The following is a 16,834-nucleotide window of genomic DNA, read 5'->3' as shown; positions in this document are numbered from 1 at the left end:
GGAAGTGGCTTGGCCACAGGACTTCCTTTGGTCAATGAAATGTGAGCAGAAGTGAAAGTCTGTGTACCTGGCAGAAAATTCTGAGAGGCTCCCCGGCCTCCCTCTAGCCATCTTGCTCTCCTTCTTCTCTAACAAAAGACAACAGGTTCCCAAAAGAGGCTGCTCTTTTAGCCAGAATTCCTTCAAAAAGATCCATGGTGGTAACTTGCCTTTGATCTGTAATGTGAGCAAGAGGAAAAGGAAACAAAAAATGCTTTGTTTTTGGAGCCACTAAGATTTTAGGGTTGTTGGTTCCATGTCATAATCTACTGAAAGATGACGGACAGTGAATATAAAAATGAGAATAAATTAAAATTATGGCTACACACAGAGGAACCGGGCTGCTTGGGTCAGCCTCTTCTTAACCACCAGCAGCACTAGGACGTCTGCAGAAAGTGATAGGGAACTTCGCCCGAGGTTGGCCTCTTTCCTTCTGCAAGGCAAGTCGTAGCAAATATTCTCTTTATGGCACACAAGCTGTCAAGAAGCCTCTTTGGATTATGGTTTGTTTGTTTGTTTGTTTGTTTAATTCATCTCAACGTTCCAGAATTTTCTGAGTCCAGAACCAGCTCCAATGTTCCAGCTAACTTTAACAAATTCAAGGGATGATCTTGAACAAATTTCTCACTCTGTTGAAAGTGACCATGGCTGTGTGAGCAGAGCAGATTGTTTCCTATCTTTTCTGTATCACTGGTAAGAAAAACTAGAATTTCCCAAATTAGAGTAATTTTTTTCCCCTATTGATTTGCCATTAGTGGCCTCAGCAGAAGACAGAAAGCCTTTCTTTAAGTATTCCTTGAGTGTGGGTGTAGCCCAGAGCCTGCCTGTGGCCATCCTATTGTACAAGAGAAAAACAAGAATTTCAGAGAGAGAGAGAGAGAGAGAGAGAGAGAGAGAGAGAGAGAGAGAGAGAGAGAAACAAGGAGTTTCTTGGAGGCATAGTGCTTACAAGTGCTGTTCTGGAAGAAACAGAAACCAACTTGGAAAGATGATAAAAATGCTCTATAAACACTGGAAACATGGAATGGGCTGGGTCTTGTAGCCATGTAATTTTAAGTGAATCAGTGCATCATGTAATTCAGCACACACAGGAACTTTCTGTATTTCAAAAGAGCTTTCTCAATGTTAAACCTGTATATGCTGCTGAGAATTCACCATGCTATTCCTACGTGCTATTATTTTTTTTTCCTACGTGCTATTATTGTAAGTACATATTTTAAACCAAAAACCAGGAACACATGACTCTAATGGTTGCTTTAATTTTTAGAATATTGGTTAAATTATTTAAAAATTAGTAACAAATAGCATTTCAGCTTCTTTAGAAATTAAGGTAGGATGTGCTCTCTTGCAGTAAATACTTCGCCATTGGGATCAACTCTGAATTTTGGGCTGTCCCCACCTGTGTACTTTGCTTTCTTTATCCCCTTTCTTCTTTCCTCTCCTCTCTTCTGTGTCCTACCCTTTGTCATGGACAGCCACAATTATCGCTTGGTGTCCACTTCCCACCTCCAGCATCCACCTGATCTCCTACCCCTAAGAGGGACTATGGTGCAGCAGAAGGGGCTCTGAGCCAGAGTCCTTGGGGGTTAATGTTGAGTCCTAGTGCTACTACCAAGAAACTTTGTGATGGGATAAGTGACATAATCTGTCTGTGCATCTATAGCCTCGTCCGTAAAATGAACTGAGGATGTTTGGTTTAATTATTTATAGTGTCTATTGCAGCATTTCAAAAGTATGGATTTTTCTGCTTCTGTACATATCAGTTGGTTATTTGAATCTGCTCTAGTTTTCTTAAGCCACTTCTACTTATTTTATTATTTTTATTATTGACATTTTTGGCTTCAACAGTTGCTTTTTTATATTTAAATATTTAAATATAACATGGATGGTCCCTTTGGTGATATTCCTACTTTGTAGAGTAAGAAAAAAAAAAAAAGTCCACCATGAATACAGACAATAGTGGGATGAAGGCCTGGGGAGGGAAAAAGAGTGAGGTAAAAGGGAGTCGGGGAGAGGAGGGGGGAGGACATCTATATACTTTCAACAATAAAGATAAATTTAAAGAAGAAAAAGTCCAGAATATAGTGTTGCAAACATTGGGGGAGGGGGGAGTAGGCATAGGGGCAGATTTCTTCTGCCTGAAAACGGCAGGTGAATTCATCCAAGTTGCCAGAGGACCAAAAGCTTCTCTTAACAAAATTTCAGCATCTGTTCTGCAAGAGGCAAGATTTGTTGATTTCCATCTGTGCTCTTAAAGTCTATTTATAAGCCAAGCCCTAGACACAGTAGGTGGCAGTGTTATATTTACCTCTCAGCTGGTGGAATAAAAGGGAGGAAGAAGAATCAGTCACATCAGAGTTAACATAGCCCATGTCTGACAGAACTGAGAAATGGTATCGGGCTCATTTTATGCCACTTGAGTCACCACCTGAAATAAGGTGGGTGCCTCCAGCCTTCAGGAAACAGGGTGTCCTACAGGTCACCAATGGCCATTCACATCTCTCCTGGAAGGTAAAGTGACTTGTCCCATGAGCAGCTCTCCCCCCAGTTTCCCAGTACTGGCAGGTCGTTTTTTATCCACACATCTCCTGCTGTCCTCCACTGGATTAATTTAAACATTCTTGCAAATATTTCCTAATGAGAAATAAGAGAGACCACAAAGATAAAATATTGATAATACCAAGTTTAGAAAAACTATACAGAGATAGACATTCCTACACTATCAGTATAAGCCTAAATTGGCATAATTCATGGAAGGTAATTTGGCAGCACAGGTAAAAATTTTAATTGAATAAAAACATTCCACTTCTAGTTATCCTGGAGTTATCTCAAGAGGGTGCACAGGTGTTCATTGCATGATTGTTTGTGAGGACAAAATCTAGAAACATTTAAGGAGATGATGAATGTGCATCAACAGGGGATGGGTTAAATAAATTATGGTCCAGCCATAGAATGGAATGCATACAACCACTTAAGAATATGAAGAGGATCTCCATGTATTAACAATACTCATTTTAAAATATATTGCGGAATTTGTGCTCTACATGTATATATGCTATATATTTTAAACTGCTTGTGTGTGCATTGGAAAATATAAAAAAGCGGTGCCCAAGAAATGATTAACAGAAGTCATTGTGCAGAATGGGAAGAGGTGGGAGTACAAAGCAAGAAAGATTTTACTTCTCCAGTGTAAAACATCTCCACTAACTATTTTATATTTCAATGCTTATGCCTTACCTTTATATAAATTTTTTAAAGTAAAAAGCTAGAAACATTTTAAAACAGGAAATGAAGTGAATTATGATACAACCATAAAATGTAATACTAACCAACCATTAAAAATTATCTCCCACAACTCTACTTGCCGACAGAAAAATGTTCTTGATGTATTGCTAAATTTAAGAAGCAGTTTAAAAACAAAAGGAAAAGGGTAACCCAGAGAAGCACTGGTGTCTCAAGGACACATTCCAGGTTGAGTTCTTTGTAACATAGGTGCCCATAAGGGGCTCAGCACACCTGTCACCTGGTACCATCTCTGTGATCTCACTGCACGCCTGCACCATGCTCTGTGCTTACCTTGTTTATGGTTGATCCTCACAATAACTTTCTTTAGCCTCATCTACAAACAAGGAGATTGAAGATTAAGGATGTTGTTTAACTAATGAACCTTGAATTCAAACCCAGATGTCTTTCAGAATCAGGAGTAAATCAACAAATCAAAACAGAATGAGCCCAGCTGGTGTGGCTCAACAGTTATGAACCAGGAAGTCATGGTTTATTTCCCAATCAGGGCTCATGCCTGGGTTTCAGGTTTGATCCCAAAGTGGGGTGTGCAGGAGGCAACTTATCAATGATTCTTCCTCATCATTGATGTTTCTCTCTCTCTCCACCTTCCTCTCTGAAATCAATATATATATATATATATATATATATATATATATATATATATATATATATATAAATAATAATGAATCACAGACAGATTATAGGTATACACCAGACTGAATTAGTACAACAGTGAATATGGAACTCATAATTCAGGGAGAAATCTTTACCCTATCATGGCACCTGAGCAGTGAGTGGAGTGGCTCTGGACCAGGTGTATAATAGGAGATAAACACTGAAGGATCATTAGTCATCACATAGTTCACTGTCTTTCAAGCTGTAAGTTTACCATCCAGTAATGGGCCTTACAATCAATGTACTGGTCACAATCAGGATTCTTTTAAAATAGTGAACTGTAATAGAATGAATACAGGTGCAGCAAAAAAATAGGTTTACTGTCATTTGTAGAAAAGTAATACAATAATTAATAAATAATAATATAAGGATAAACTGTGTTTTGTGCACAGACAGTATAAACCTACTATGCCCCACCTTGTAGAGAAAAATATTAGACACAATGCATGTTGTGAAGGTTCATATATTTTTGTAAAACGTATTCATTATATTTTTAGGTACCTAGAGATGTGTACGTTGATCTGCCCTTCAAAATGTTAATATAGATGGCAGCCAGAAAGTTTTGAAACCACTGATTCAGTGTCAACTCCTTCCTCAGAGATGACCTGAAGGTCTGCAGGGAGTAGATGGTTCCTTTAAGATCGATGTCTTTGTCTGCAGAACCTGATCCCATCACGTCCCCCACTTACCTTCTTTGTGTTTTAACAGTCCCATCTTTCAAATGGGGCTCATGTTGTTGAGCTTACCTTTCTGATAGGGTCACTAGGGGAGTGAAATTACCTTAAAGAGCTTTGAGAAGATAATGTAATGAACGTACATACAGTTGGTCCCAACTCATGAAGGTTCTGTTTAATGATTTTCCTACTTTAAGATGGTGCGAAAATGATATGTACTCACCAGAAACTGTACTTTGAATTTCGATCTTCTCCCAGGCAGGCAATATGCACTATGGTACTCTCACATGATGCTGGGCAGTGGCAGCAAGCCACAGCTCCCAGTCAGCCACACAATTACAAGGGTAAACAACCAATACTCTATAGCAGTGATTTTCAACCCATGTGCTGCAGGAATTTTAAAAACATACAATACCTGACTGTTTAGTCAGGGTACTGTCTCTTTTCTCTTAAATTGTCAAATTAAAAAAATGACAACAGCCAACACAACGAGTTGTCTGGTGTGAATGCCCTATCTTGAACCATAAATATATAGGTCATAAAATAGATTTGCATTTTACTGATCATGTTGAATAATAAGGTTGAATTAATTTTTGGTACCAGAAATCCTTTTATATAAGTATAGGCACCCAATTTTTAAAAAACTCACTTTGGAGCAAAAAGGGTAGGTAATTACTATTATAATACCTATCCCCCCCCCCCATCAGATTGGAAGAATATATATTCATTGGTGTGTACAGAATTTTAGTAACTAGTTTATGTGTGCCATGAGACACAAATGGTTGAAAATTGTGGCTGAACAGTGTATTTATTGTGTTAGATTATTTGCCCAACTTAGGCTAATGCACATTTTCTGAGCACATTTAAAGTAGGCTAAGCTAATCTATGATGTTTGGTATGTTAGGGGTAGTAGAGGTATTTGGGCTTATGATATTTTCAACTTACAATGGACTTATCAGGATTTATCCCCACTGTAAGGCAAGTAACACCTGTATATGGAAGTACCTCCCTTATGACTTACCATGTTATCACTACAGGATGAACTGATGGGCTCTAGCAGGACCCAAAGTCACTACCTTGGTGTCAGGTGAACAAAGCAGGTTTCCTGCCATGGCAAGTGAGAAATCTATGTCCATGCACGCTGATGGCCCAACCAGAATGTTTCTACCGTATTTTCCGATGTATAAGACGACCCCCTAATTTTACAGTTAAAACATAGGTTTAGGCCTATATTCGCTGTATAAGACTACCCCCCACTTCAAAGAAAAGACTTACTTTGCCATCAAGATCTGCAGGTAATTTTTGTGCAATTTTGGTCTTTTGCCCCCGATTTTCAGTTGACTTTTTTTCGTTTCAAAAGTCGTCTTATACGCCGGAATATACGGGTAAGTCATAAAAAACCTACCGACAGGGAGAGAACATTGGGCATAGCGTCAGCTGTGCAATAATGCAAATAGTAGAAAAGCATCCAGCCTCACTGTCCTCAAGCACCTAAAAGCAATTCCCTTTTCAATTCCCCTCTTGCTCTACTTGTACCTATTTTGCCTCAACAGGTGTATCAACTTCATAACCAAGTGGTCGTTGTAAACCAAGTGAATGTTTTTCCCAATGCATTACTCTACCCCATTACTCAGTTTTGTGCTGAATGAAAACTGTTGCTTCTCTTTCGTCTACCAGCGCACCACTTCCTTAAGAATTAAAAATGTTTTCCCCTTCTCGGAAACATAAGGAATGCCCTTCTCTTCTCCAGTTTAAGGTGCAGGCATTTCATTCCTCCCTGAACCTTACCTGTAATCACTTGTGTCTGAGTCCTTTTGATTTGAGAAGATAGACCCAGTGAGGGCTCAGCTAGTGGGAGTCCTGATAAGAGCCACAGTCAAAATAGTGTGGCTGGATATTGTATACCTGAAGACAATGTGCCTTCACCCAAAACCTAAACAAAACTAAGATGCTAACCAGGTATCACTTGATTGTTGGGTTTCCAATGTCTGCTTTTTTACCATAGTGGCCCAGACATGTGTGGTCTGGGCATCAGCAGTGCTAATATCTTTGGAGGGACATAGAGAAACAATAATGCTAAAAAAGCAATACAACCTTCTTCATATAAGTTACCCATTTGTTCATTGTAACTGATGTGGTTTAGATGTGTCTCTCTTTACCCTACCTTATTCAGGTCCCACTAGGATTAGCTTGAGCTAAAATGTCCATTTTTAATGCTATTTTAATTTTTGCTTAGACACTCAAAGAACAACCTGAAAGCTTTGACCCTTTGATTTTTTAAAGAAGACTTTTCTGTATGTGGACTTTCAGGGCTGGTGTGTATGGATTATGAGGAAGCTCTGATCTATTGAGTCTCTGAATTTGTATCTGATAGTTCTCTGCCATTTTTGATATTTCCATTGGATCAAAGCTTTCTGCTCTCTGTTCCCATGAAAGATATCTTAGATTTCTGCTCAGTGTCTGGTCTGAAATGTATTTCCCTTTGGGGATCATGATGATTGTTGTGTCACATTACAGCTCTATTCCCAGTGCAGTCCACCACCATTGACTAGAATTAGATCACTTCTTTTGCAATAAGATAAAGGTTGGGGATGATCAATCAACACTTGAAGAGCCAGGTTATGTTCCCTTCTATTCTAATTCACTTCCCTGCTATTTGAATTAAGTCAAATAGTTTATCAACTTAAAACCTAAATCAGATGACACTGCTATAGGTTTTTTCAAGTCTATACAAGCTAAATAATCAGTTACTATGTGCCAAATGCATGCTACAAGCAGAGGGTTTAAAGGTGATGATCTCTATCCTCAAGAATGGGAAAATTGCTTGAGGATATCAGCACATGCACAGATCTAATACCTTTTGTAGCTCTCTGGTTGCTAGATTCAGTGTTACAAGATTTTCACAATCTCAAAGCAGGGTGAATAACTTTCTCTGAGGTCATTTAGCTTTTTGGTGACTAAGCTGTGACTTGAGTCCAATCTTGTTGATCCAAACTGATGCGCATTCCATTTCACAATTCTTTCTTTCACTGCAGTATATACCATATTTTCTGGATTTGTAGTAATAATTATAAGATGTACAGTTTGTTCAATAACATTAGTAAATAGCAAATATTTGTCCTTCAATTACATTTTATCCCCAACTGAAATCTAAGCCTTGCTTCTGTTTCATGAGTCTTCTGAATTATTCTTGATCAGTGGTCCCAAACTTTTGAGAGAAGGATGAGGTCAGGAGAAAGAGAGAGAAAGCAGAAACCAAATGCTTTAAATTCAAGGGACCATTAAAATCTTCTTTCATTTTCAGCAAAACATTCCCACATATTCAACTAATATAGATTGGAGAGTGAGAAGCAGATAGGCAGCAAATGCACATTTTTAGCAACTTTCTTTCTCTAGGGAAATATGTAACTCCCTAGTCCAGGAGCTGAGCAGACATGCTGAGACAGAAGTTCCCTGGTCTAACGTTGCCTTATCAAAGACCAGGCAGGTGTCCTGCACCTGAATGCCTAAATACTATAATGCCAGACAGAGGCAGGTTCTCAAATCCTGCCCAGAGGCCAGAGTGGGTCCCCTGGGCCCACAGATATGTTTTTTCTCCAACTCAGACCTGAGAAGATGTTCAGTAACAGGCCCAGACTTGACAAGTCTCTGCTGGGCTTCCATTTGGCAAGATATCCAGGCACAGGGCTCAGAGACACTCCACTTTAAAGTTCTTGTGTCTGGAGGAGGTCCCAGGCCATGGCTTCCTCTGGTATTGGGGAGGAAGGCTTTCTGCTATGCTTGTTGCTCACCCAGAGTCCTAGAAAGTTAGGATTAAGTCAGGAGTTGATCCCTGGAGCTCTGGTCTGCCATGCTCTTCTGTAACACTCATCTTCCACTAGTTTCTTTATCATGGAGTGCTTTGTGTCCTAAAAAGGAGTGTGTGTGAGGGGGTGTCCTAGAACAGGACGCTTCAAACTCATAAAGGACCCACATATTCCAGCTCAGGTCCTCTGAACCAGCAGGGTTCTTAGGTGGCAAGCAACAGAAACTGTCTCAGCTAATTTAAGGATGTTATTAGGATTAAAGGGGGTTGGCTAGAAGGATCTAGGAGGTACAGAATTGAAGGGAGGGCGAGAAAAACATGAGAAAGTATAGGGCTGGCTCCAGGTATAAAGCTGGTTCCTGCTGCTTTATAGCTCTTGGCTTTTGTTGTTGCCATTGTTACAATTAGAAGGCAGCCAATTTCTCCATAATAACTGCTTTCTTTATCAAGTGCCCATTTTAGAATTAGAACATGGATTATAAATTAAAGTACTGCATCCATTTAAATGTCTTGCCTTTGATAATAGCACCATGGTTATCTTAGAGAATACCTTTATCTCAGGAAATGCTGAAGTATTAAGGGTATGTAACATTCCTTAAAATGGTTTGAAAATAAAAAATAATTATTATGTTATTAAAGAGAATGAAAATGATAAATCAAATGTAACAACATTTAAAGATTAATGAAACTTCTCTGTAAGTTTGCAGTTATTTTGAAATAAACAGCTTAAAAAAAGAATTTAAAAAAATCATGCTCTTCAGATCTTTTCACTCAAGATCAGTATAATTCAAATCTCTGGGGGTGAAACCCTGGCATTGGGAGATTTTATAGCATCAGATCCAGGATTGAGAATTAGGCTCTAGGACTCCAAGGCCTGCCCCAGTTAACAACTGAGGAGGAGCCTCAAATTAATAAATTAAGACATATATGATGTTTTAATTGTTCATATTATATTTGTGGTTTTCATGACACATCTACACTAATAAAAGAGAAGCATGCAAATTGAACATCACTCCGCTATGCCCACCAACCATTCAGGAGAGAATATGCAAAATAGAAAGTCAAAGATGGCAGCTCCCCACCTGCTCCAGGTGTGGAGTGGCCTGGAGGGGCAGGATGCCTGCTATGAGAGTAAGGGCAGGGGGATGAAGTCATCTATAGGAGTGGCACTCCGGCACAGTGAAGACCAAGATGGCAGACTCCAGCTGGTCGGCAGTGAAGATGAAGATAGCAGACTATGGTTGAAGCAAAAGCCTGGGTCCTGGGTGCCTAAGGAAAACCAGTGCTGGAAGCTAAGGGAAGGAAGGCCTATTGTGTGAATCTCTTCAGGCAATGAACCTCTAGTCTATAATAATAAGAGGGTAATATGAAAATCGAGCAAACAGCAGAACGACCGTTGGGAGGACCATGCTATGAAACACACTAGCGTCAGGTCAGCCAAGGTGGGTGTGATGTGACTGGTTGGAGGGGCCCTGCTATCGCCCCACAACCATCCCAAAGAGGAAGGCCCAGGCCTCTCTCTGCCAGGCAATCGATCATGGGGCTCCTGGACTGCAAGAGGGCGCAGGCTGAGCTGAGGGGCCCTCCTCCTCCCAGTGCACGGATTTCGTGCACCAGGCCTCTAGTATAATATAAATTTTCTAAAAAGAAAAGAATAAGTTATTATAACATATGCAATGAGAGTATTTTTATTTTTTCTGCCATGTATTTTTAAAATTATTTTTATTGATTTTAGAGAGGAAGGGAGAAGGGAGGGAAAGAGAGAGGAGAGAGAGAGAGAGAGAAACCAATGATGAAAGCAAATGACTAATTAGCTGCACCTGCACATCCTACACTGGGGATGGAGCCCACAACCTTGGCATGTGCCCTGATGGAAGTCAAACTGACCTCCTGATTCATAGGTCAGTGCTTAACCACTGAGCCACACCAGCCAAGCTGTCATGTATTTTTTTAATGTATATCTTTACTTCCTAGATAGTATGATACTTTGAGCATACAACTTTAGTGCTGCAATTTCATTTGGCTTTGAAAATGTCTTCCAAGCAGTAATTTTTGATGACATGTAACAGGTGGATGTACTGTTATTGACTTAACTATTTCCCTACTCTTACACATTTAGGTTGTCTTGAATTTTTATTTTTTATTTTATTTTTTTTTGAATTACAAATGTGTTCCTATCAGTGTTTCCATATTTCAAGCCCTTTACAGAGTAAGATTATTGGGTCAAAATATGCACATTCTCATAGCCCTCAAGACATACTGCCAAATTACTTTGCAAAAGAGCTTTAACAATTTATGCCATGACCAGCAAGAGATGCTAGTTTTGCAGCATTTGACATTATAATTTTTTGTGCTTTATCTTTACAACAGCTTTATTGACCTCTAATTGGATACAATCCAAATAACAAACAGATTCCTCACTCCCAAATTTCCCTGTTGTCCCTTTATAGTTCTTTCCGCTACTCCTTCCCAGGCAACCACTGATCTGCAGTCACTGCACGTGAGTTGCCATCACCTAGATTTTAATATAAATGGAATTATACCCATATGTATCTTTTTTATCTGGCTTCTTTTATTCATCATAATTATTTTGAGATTTATTCATGTTATAACATGTGTCCATAGTTCATTCCTTTTTATCCTGAGTAATATTCCATTGGTGGATATACAGCAAGTCCTGGACTAATGCCGTTCTATTCAACGTTGTTTCCTTATAACTTTGATGAGATGCCTTTGATGAGAACCTAGTTCTTACTTAGATCAATTGGTCTATGGTAAAACTGGTTTTGTGATGTCATTTTGCTTAAAGTCAGAGAACCTATTGATGACATTGAGGACTTGCTGTACCACAAGTTGTTATCAGTTCACCTGTTGAGAGACATCTAGGTTGTTTCCAAGTTTTGGCTATTACCAACCAGCTGCTCTAAACATTTGTATACAATTAAATGCATGGGCATGTGCTTACATTTCTCTGGGGTAAATACCTAGGAGTGGGATGGCTGAATCACAACAAGGGTGCCTGTTTAACTTTAGTCTTTTAAATTTTAGTCATTCTTATAGTCATAGTAAATTATAGTTTTATTTTGTATCTTCCTATTGATTAATGTTTCCATGTTCCTATTTGCCATCCACATCTTTAGTGTGTCTTCGATGACATGCCTATTGAAAGATTTTGCCCATGTTTATAGCTTTTATTTAAATTGAGTTTTGAGAGTTTTTTTTTTATATATATATATGTTGGGAAGCTCTTTTAGCTATATCATTTGTAAATATTTTCTTCCGGTCAGTGGCTTATTTTTTCATTCACTTGAGTGTCTTTCAAAGAGCAAATGTTCTTAATTTTTATCAAAACCAATGTTTCATTTTTAAAAAATGAATTATGCTTCTGGTATCATATCTAAGATCTCTTTTCCTAACTCAAGGTCACAAAGATTTCTTCCTGTCTTCTTCTAAAAGTGCAATAGTTTTACATTTAGATCTATGATCTATTTTATGCTATTAAAAAAAATACGTTGCAGCACTAGCTGGTTTAGCTCAGTGGATAGAGTGTCGACCTGGGACTGAAGGGTCCTAGGTTCAATTCCAGTTAAGGGTACATGCCCAGGTTGCAGGCTCGTTCCCCAGTAGGGGGTGTGCAGGAGGCAGCCCATCAATGATTCTTTCTCATCATTGATGTTTCTATCTCTCTCCTTCTCCCTCTCCCTTTCTCTCTGAAACTAATAAAAATATTTTTTTAAATAAAAATATGTTGCAAAATATGGAACAAGTTTAGAATTTTACATATAGATATCCAGTTGTTTCAGCATAATTTGTTGAAAAGACTACTTTTTCTCCACTGAATTGCCATTGCATCTTTTTTAAAAATCAATTGACCAATTTGTGTGAATCAATTTTTAGACTACATTCTATCCCATTGATTTATGTGTCTATCTTGATCACCTGTGCTTCCTAGTAACTCTATAAATCCTTCAACTTTGATCTTCTTTTTCAAAGTTGTTTTGAGTATTCTAGTTCCCTTTGCACTTCCATTTGAATTTTGGAATCAACCTCTCAATTGCCTTTTTTTTTATGGAAAAAAAAAAACCTTCTTGGATTTTAATTCGGATTACAATGAATCTATAGATCAGTGTGAAGAGCACTGACAAGTTACTAATTGCTATGGTAACTTTCTGTGAACTTGCCTAGGCTATGGTGCCCAGCTGTTGGGTCAAGCATCAGTCTGGATGTTGCTGTGAAGGCATTTTTAGAAGTGATGAATATTGGAAACAGTTGACTTTGAGTAAAACAGATCACCCTCCATAATGTGGACGAGTCTCATCTAATTGGTTTAAGAAAAAAGACTGAGGTTCCATGTGAAGGAAGGAATTCTGCCTCAGATTGCCTTCTGACTGCCCACCGTCCTTAACAGGATAAAAAGGAGATATTACTCACCTTTGTGGAGCTTACAATGTAGTGGGGAGTCATAGTAATAACTGATTAAATAATTATAAGTGAGTGAAGTGTCCTGAGGGAGAAGTTTAAAGTTCTATAGCACTTAATAGAAGGAGGACTCATTTTATTTGAGAGGTTGAGGGAAGACTCCCCAGGGAAGTTGTGTTTAATCCAAGATGTGAAAAATGAGCAGGTGTTTGACAAATGAAAAACGTTAGCTGGTAGGGAGGGGATGGGCAATGAAGGGTCATGGACATTAAATTTAAGGAAAGCTATGAGGTCAATCTTACTTAGCTATAGATGACTATGACTTGAAAGTTGGGTGCCAGTACAAGTCTATGATTTGTTTTTCTGGTATGGTCTTCACTAAGTTTGCTTCTGTGATTATTATTGATTATCCCTGATGGGTGATTAGCTTTTTATGTCTGTTAGCTAATGGCTTCCCAGTAGAATCACCTGGAGAAGGAGGAGTTTACTAATTATCTGGTGTTTTAAAGCACCCAAGACCAACTAGATTAGAATTGTGGCACATGGTATCCTGTAATTATTATTTTTAGAAAAGTCTCCAACCCCCAAGTGATTCTAATGTGTACCTAGCATTGAGAGCCACTGCTAAGGAACCCTGGGAGATGTTGGTGCACTGGGGTTGGTCTCAGGATAGCAGATCTGAGGTCTCAGGATGCGGGTGCCAAATTAGGGCAGAAGCACTTGCTTGCCTCAACTTCATGCTCTTGAGGAAAGTATTGCCAGGCATTCCTGCTTCCAGCAAGTCTGAGGAATTGAATTTTTGCATTTGTCCACGCATGAACAGGATCTTGCAGTTCTTTTTGTGAAATGTTTGCTAGCCTCAGTAATTTGGGTCTTAAATTCTTGCCTAGTTCATTTATGGGAACCCGAACCATCTATCTACCCTTGCCTCCCTGCGGAGGCCCTTGTTGTTCTCCAGCTGTGGGGCAGTGGGTGGTGCATCCTCAGCTTCTCTCTTACTGACCACTTTCTCCATGGTTCCCAATGCTAGAAGAGTGTGATATCCGCAATGATCTGTAATCTTCTATGCAACCTGCTCTCTTTGCTCTATTCTTTCAACTATATCATTCTATTTGTGTCAAGTATCAGGAATAAACTGCCCAGACACGAGGCTGAAACTATCAAAACGAAAGTACCAGACTTGTTCAAAGAAGCATTTCCAAACCGAGTCGAATACTTCTGCATATAAAGAGTGAGTTCCTGGCTTCTGTGAATTTGTCTTCCTGGGAGCTCTTGTGCAAATCAGATTCCTAATAGGCTGCCTGAGTAGTTGGGGGCACCTGAGGTGGGTAAACAGGGAGGTCAGCACTGTCCCCTTCATATAAAATGAAGATGGCAGTGAGCCAGCTAGTTTGATTAGATACTCATGTCATCTGTTCTTAACACGTTCTACCCTAGCCTGGCCTAATCTTTTCTAGACTTTTACTACTGAAAATAGACCTTGCCATTCTGTAGATTGACTTTGAAGAAAGTGAGTTTCTGGGAGGTCTGGATCTCACATTTCGTTTTGGTCTCTTGCATCAAGGAGGGTGCGTCTCTGCACAGCACACTTGGTATTTAGGTCAGTGGCAAAACATACACAGGGTCATTAATTAATTAAATATGATATTAAAGTCAGGGATGGGCCCAACCCTTTGAGTGTTTAGAAAGACTGCAAGGTGGGGATAAGCCAAGTTCTGACATGTTCAGGGCCAAGTCAGGCTGAGTGAGTCACAAGGGAACCCAAATGTGTTCTTCCAGACTACTGAGCTCTAGTCAACTCTTTTCCACGCGAGCACCTCAATGCAAACCCCCTCAAGCATAATCCCTTTCCTCAGACAACCCGTCTTCACATGCCTCTGTGGGATGTGGCTTCTCGTTGCTCACTCAATCCTGTTTTATTGCTGGGAGAGGCACAGTCAAGCCGGTGGGCAGCCTTGAAACAAGACCAGTAGCCATGGGCCAGTAAACACCAGGGAGCAGGCAGACAGGGGTTAGGGTATGCTCAGACTCTGGGTGCAGACTCCTCATGACACCAACAGCCATGCTTCTCTGTAGAGAGAATAAGGGTCACACAGTGAGTTGATTTTGAATTCTCAAAGTTGAGTGGATAATTGATGGTATAACTTTTTTTTTGCAGCATGATTATATTCTGGTGATATTTTGTTCACTTTGCTAAACTCCACAGAGTTGCTTTTTATACACACTTTCCACAATGGAGGCCTCAGTTCCAGGCCTTATTATGGTTTTTGAAGCTGGTTTTTGACACCTGACTTGCCATAAAACCAGAGAAAGCTGTTTCTGAGTAAGTAATCACCCCTAATTTAGATATTTCATTCTGCTTTCTAAGGACATGATTTTTGAAAATGATTATTTCTATCAACTATTTTTCTTCTCTATGTTTCCTTTAGGCTAGCTCACTTTCTTATTTGCCCTCTCCACACCTGTTCTCTGCTATGCCCTGTGTGAAGAGTCCTCATGATACTGCCAACCCCCCAGTGAGCTATTTTCCATAACCTGTGTTTTAACTGCTTCAAGCATCAATGAAGGGACATTTTGACGAATTTTCTCTTTTGTTTAGCACAAGCAATGCAGCTTTCTCAAAGACAAATGGTCTGAGTTTCCTGGGGCAGCCAATCAATGATTCTCTCTCATCTTTGATGTTTCTATATATCTCTCTCTCTCCCTTCTGCTTTGAATCAATAAAAACATATTAAAAAGAAAGGGAGTGTACTAGATATTTTCTAAGGTCCTATTTACCTCTGATTTTTGGAACCTAAGAAATGGCTTTTTAGTTAAAAAAAAAAATTAATGTCATCCTGGTGACAAGTGTGTTGGAACTAAGTTGCAGATCAGGAATCAAAGTTATAATGTAAATGACCAGAGGGACCTCCCTTAACCATGTCAGAGCTCTGGTTAGCTGTGAAAGCTGTAAATGGGGTCATGTTGATCAACTGCAAGGTATATCAAAGTGCTTTCAGACTGTAATCATACAAGAATCAGGGGTTGCTATGAGGAGTGTAAAAAGGTTCCTAATGAAACCATTTCTCAGCCTCTGGATTTTAGGTCTCTAGTCAGCTAAAAATGGACTTACATAAATATCCTCTTCCCCCATCCAATTCCAGCAATTGCAATGGAATTAAAAATAGCAAGACAATAGTAATTTTCTAATGGGAAAAAGCATAAAAACTAAAATTAGCTAGAGAATAACAGCTGAGAATGAAGTCTTGATTAGAAAGTCATTTTGGAAATCTGCACTGATTGTGTAACACCAAATTTAAGTTAGACATTTTTATATTTAAAGTAGTATCAGCACCTGTTTTCCTGTAGAGTCAAGGGAGAACACTCCAGGCTAAAGTCATGATGCTTCATATTCATGCGTGGTCCTGTTTCAAGTGGCTATGTGAGTTTAGAAAAATGGCTGAATAGCTAAGGTTAAATCTCCCAGTTATCATATGGATTAATAACAGATGCTCAAACAACTTTCAATATTTCACCCCTAATAGGCAAGTTAAAGACATTTATTAAAAACACTTGTGAAAGCACTTTAGGTATTTCAGATCAAACCCACCATAATGTAGCCAAGCCACCACATCTGGTGTTTGATACCTGGTGTGCCTTGGGTCTCATTTGTAGATAAAATCTTATGTGTTTCGGGAAAGAGATATAAAGTGCCTTTAGGAAGTGAAGGCTCCCTTTAAACCCCTCAATTGGGCTACTGTGTAAATCTATGTTTTCAAAATCAGATTTTCTAAAAGCACAGTGTACCTGAGGTGCTATGCCCATTGAACACACATAGTTATTTAGAAAGGTTAGTGATAACAACTGTCCTAATTGAAATACAAATATCACTTTAGAGCATGAACTGTGTCACTGATCCAGAACCTAACTAAGAGAAAACCTTAAACTTTGGGAAATA

General features: G+C 39.1%; 1 long non-coding RNA gene across 1 annotated transcript in view; it reads right to left on the bottom strand.

Moving 5' to 3' along the window:
- LOC311626999 overlaps nt 1–16,834 on the bottom strand; it is a 180,031-nt gene that overhangs the window by 41,869 nt on the left and 121,328 nt on the right. The window lies entirely within an intron of this gene.

Source organism: Pipistrellus hanaki (assembly GCF_964339955.1).
Source record: "Pipistrellus hanaki genome assembly, chromosome: 8".
Lineage (NCBI taxonomy): Eukaryota > Metazoa > Chordata > Mammalia > Chiroptera > Vespertilionidae > Pipistrellus > Pipistrellus hanaki.
Note: the sequence above shows the minus strand (reverse complement) of the source record. Positions and strands in the feature narration are given on the sequence as shown.